The sequence below is a fragment of the Pyrus communis genome, chromosome 17 (genome assembly GCF_041283825.1).
Source record: "Pyrus communis isolate YQ-2024b chromosome 17, ASM4128382v1, whole genome shotgun sequence".
NCBI lineage: Eukaryota > Viridiplantae > Streptophyta > Magnoliopsida > Rosales > Rosaceae > Pyrus > Pyrus communis.
In genome coordinates, this window is record NC_142581.1 from 14,332,874 (window position 1) to 14,337,500 (window position 4,627).

Consider the following 4,627-nt stretch of genomic DNA (forward strand, 5'->3'; position numbering starts at 1 on the left):
TCTTACCTTTAGTGTAGATAATATTATTTGTTCCCCAAAAAAAAAAAAAATAAATAAATCCTTAGTTATACAACCCACCAAAACCAGATTTGGATCCTCTCCTGAGCCTAAGGAGAGGATCTTCCTGACCAAGCAGTGTGGGCTGTTGAATTTAAATTCAATGGCTACAAACAAGAGAATCCTTTTAAAGTTATATTAATTATAGCCGTTGGATAAAAATCCAATGACCCACACTGCTTTTTATCCAACGGCCCACACTGCTTAGTCAGGAGGATCCTCTCCTTGGCTCAGGAGAGGATCCAAATCCACCAAAACCACTGAAATCCAATCGTGCTACAGAATAATTGAATGTCGGATTTGGAAATTGGAAGGAGGCAACGCAAGTAAGTCTACCGTGACTTTGAAAAAGGCATTTTCACCGCACGTGGTGCGCTGGGCCAGCATGTTCTAGTCCTGTCGCGCATTTACACATGTGCAAGCTCCTCGTTTATCACAGATCCCAATGGGATCAGCTGTCATTTCCCCTTGCCCCCTCCTGCATAGCAATCAAATAATCACGACTCAGGACATGACACCTGTGTTGATTTTCCATGGCTTTGTCATCTTTTGATGACTAAAAGTACAAAAATGGCCTTGGAAATTGTATGTGGTAGTTTCTTTGAGGAAGAGAATCCTAAGGACTTCACATTCTATCTGTTTATCGTATATCGTGCTGTTAGTTTTTGTAATACTGTTTGTTTTTAATTTAAAAAAAAATTATAATTTCTAACTTACGATGAACGAATAGAATGTGAAAATTCTAGAATCCTCACTAAAAGCATCCGGATCCGGATGCTTTCTTTGAGGTGGGGGAATCTGGAGGGAGAGGGAAAAAAGAGAGGGCGAGGAGAAAAGGCAGCTTTAGTAAAAGAAAAGAAGGTGGTGGTTTTAATGGTGTCTGTGTGGGAGTTAAAAAGATAAAGGGCAGAGAATTTTGGTGATCCCCAGAAGATCGCTTATACTGATATGGAAACAGACTAACAGGTTGCAGCCTTCTTTTCCCCCTTTATTTTGAGAAGAAAGGGGTTTCTAAATGCTAAAGATAAAAAAGAGAGATGTTTTCTTAAAAAAAAAAAAAAAAAAAAGACAGAGATTGGATCTCAAAATTTTGTTATGTCTTGCTTATGAACGCGTGAATAATTATAGATATCAATATATGAAATTTATTATGAAGTTCATGTCAATTAACGATTGTTATTGCCTTAAGTGCGGCTATTATAGTTGATTTATGTCCATAGTAATAAATCAACGAGAGCTTGTAATGTGAACATATTATAAATAATAATAATAATAATAAACGTTTTAATTCTTTAAGTTCCCTTGAACTTAATATGTGAACTCATCGTGACAAATAGTAGGAGAAAAAGTTTTTTGCACCTGTTGCATAATAGATGTCTCACATCTATAGTCATGTGTTGCTGGCATAATGCGTCAAATGTGAGACACTTGTTTCATGCAACGAGTGCTTGAAAGCTCATCTCTTATAACACAACTGAAAATGATGCGTAAAATTTCTTCTATTATAACCATTTTTTTTTTACTCTAACGTAGTGATTCTTTCTAGGGCCTTGTTTTTAACATCCATTTGCTCTGACACTACAAGAAAAATGGGCTAAGAACACAATTGATATGTGTGCCCTTTGCATTTTCAATTAGCACAAAGACATATTTGTGCTTTTTAAGTTCCATTGAGCACCAAAATATCTCAAATGTGCCCTTTAACAAATAAGCACATTAGTTTGTGTCATGTAATTCTGCCTACTAAATTTTGAACGCAAAATTCTGTGTCCAGCTTGCATGTTCTTTTAAATGTCAGAAAGAATTTTTTTTATTAATTTACAAACACACAATAAAGACCCTCTAATTTAATATATTGAAATAAAACAAAAATACCTTTACAGTTACTTTTTCTCTATTCCCAACTCCTTTAGACCATCTCCAACAATGACCTATAACCTAAAATTTCCCTCCCCCCCCCCCCCCCCCAAAATCTACTCCAACCCATGACCTAAAATTAACCTAAAACCTAAAACTCATTTGAGGGTCAAATACCAGCTCAGATTTAAGCCACAAAAGAAAATGGGCCCCACCAATTGTTTGCCAAATGACAACCCCACGTGGGGTTGTTCCCTCATGTTTCAAAGCAAAAAGAAGTCGTTAGGCTGCTTTTTGTAATTGAATGGTGATGTTAAATGGATCCAACGGCAACTTTTTTTTTTTTTAGTTTTATATTTATGTATTTATTGAATCCAACGGCTTAGATCAAATATAATTAAATATAACGGTAAAAAAAAAAGATCTAACGGTCCAAATTTAAATCCAACGGCTAAAATAATTTTAAAAATTTATTTAACTTAAAATGGTGAATATCATTATTAAGTTTATGTAGTCTGTGAGTTTTCGATTGTATTAAGTTTATGTAGTTTATTAATTGTTTTCTTTATTTTGTAAGTTTATGTGGTTTATTAATTGTCTTTTTTATTTTTTAAGTTTATGTGGTTTATTAAATGTCCTTGGTATTAAGTTTATGTGGTTTATCTTGATTTTCATGTATTGATTTAGTGATTTTTCAAAATTTATTGGAATTTAAATATTTTTAGGTTAAAATGTTCATAAAATTAATTTAGGATAGTCTACATAAATTTTTTTTTTAAAAAAAGTTAATTTAAAAAAAAAAAAACCTTAATTCATTCTTTGATAATCTGGGGCTAAAATTTTAAGCCAAAAGGGTTGGAGTAGAAAAGCTGTTTCTGGGCTAAAACCTAAATTTTCTGGGCTAAATATTTTTAGGTTTTAGGTCACCATTGGAGATGGTCTTACACTCTTAATTATTTAAAACTAAGCCAAGAAAATAAAAATAAAAAAATAAAAAATCAACAGTCATCATCGCAAATTGTGAAGGGTCTGCCCAGAGTTGTCAAAAATTGATGATCAAGCAGAGGAAGAACAGAAAACTTGCAAGGCCCCTCCAGTTTCCCAAGTTTTGCACCCAACCATGTTGGCGGTTATCACCTTCCCTCTCCGCCGCAGATACCCATTTGCAAGTTCCCCTCTCTCTCTCTGAAAAACTACAAGGCCCTTCCCGCATAAGCTCATCCCTCTCCGTATCTCTTCTTTACAAGACCTAAACTTTTCAGATCCAATGCCTTCAATTACCAAAATCCAGTAAACAACCTCAAATATACCTCTGACCACCAAGAAATTTGCCCAAAAATTTTCTCCACGACAAGAAAACACGGTATTTGCGATACTTGTTTTGCGACGCATGATGCGGTGATCGTAATAAATACGAATTTCACTAATTTTCTGCACGGTTAACTTTGGCGCTTTGTTATTTACGATCCCATTGAGTTCCGTCGCATGCATGAATAAGTAAAAGAGAAAAGGAAAAAAGTTAAAAATGAGACTCAGTACGTTCGAGTCTCCCTCTCGCTCTCCGCCTCTCTCCTTCTCGCTCTTTGCCTCTCTGCCTCTCTTCAAAGCTTAAATCCTTCTCTCCCACTCTCGCCATAATCGCTAATGCTGAGACACAATTGAACCAGGTAATAATTCATGGTTCTTGTTCCGTCTCTCAAATACCCCTTTCACTATCCCTAATTTTTTTCTCATCTATCCGTTCTTTCTTTTTGCTACTGGAAAGTCGAATTCAACGTCATATATTCTCATTCGGGTAAGATTATTCGAGGAATTATCTTCCAATTTGTTTTTCTGGGTATTGTTTCATCATTTTTCTGCAAATTTCAATCCTATCTATTCTCCATAAGTTCTCTGGATGTTTAGGGTTTTTCAGATTTTTGCTGCGTTTTACTTCATCACTAATTGTTAATATTGTTGGAGGATTTTTTGTAATTGGATCCAGTTTTTGTAATTGTTGATGTTGTGATTCTGTACTCTATTAATTATGGTATTATTTTGTCAATTAGGTGATGAAATGACGAGGATCATATGGAAACAGTTAACGATGTGTGAAGATTCATTCAGAGTGATTTTAAGTTTATTGATACTTCTGTTGTAGAATTTGATTTAATTTAATCTGAGTTTTTCGTTCGTATTTTGTTGTAGCTTGTTGAATAAGAAGAGTATCCAAGATAACTCTAATGATCCCAAGAAGAAGAAAATAGAGCACACTCTTAAAGAAAGCTCACAAAACAAACTAATTAGCAAAGCTTTTCTTATTTAGCTCTAGGCTTTGTTTTTCCTTGGATGATTTACAATGCTTGAGAACTTGGGTATTTATAGCAAACCAAATGAAAGCTACACCACACACTTACTTCACCTACAACATCCACCTACTTCACCTACAACCTCCACTTACTTCACCAACCTCACACACTTACTTCACCTACAACATCCACCTACTTCACCTACAATTGACATTGATTCTCAACACTCCCCCTCAATGTCAGCTCTCATTCTTTGCACTGTGCTGAGCAAACAGCGAAAATTTTCGAGCTTGCCTGTACTTAAACTTTTTGTGAACATGTCCGCAACTTGATCATTCGTCTTGACCTGTCTCATCTCAATCTCTTCTTGTAGAACCTTTTCTCTGATAAAGTGGTAGTGCACTTCCACATGTTTAGTTCTTGCA

The 4,627-nt window shown here is 35.1% G+C and overlaps 1 long non-coding RNA gene across 1 annotated transcript in view; it reads left to right on the top strand.

Annotated features, from left to right (window-relative positions):
• Nucleotides 1-2,913: 2,913 nt before the first annotated feature.
• The window catches only part of LOC137708871 (uncharacterized), a 6,483-nt gene continuing 4,769 nt past the window's right edge, over nucleotides 2,914-4,627 (top strand). The window contains exons 1-2 of the long non-coding RNA XR_015958232.1: nucleotides 2,914-3,709; nucleotides 3,963-4,002. This is a non-coding gene — a long non-coding RNA (uncharacterized LOC137708871). The remainder of the gene's footprint in view (nucleotides 3,710-3,962; nucleotides 4,003-4,627) is intronic.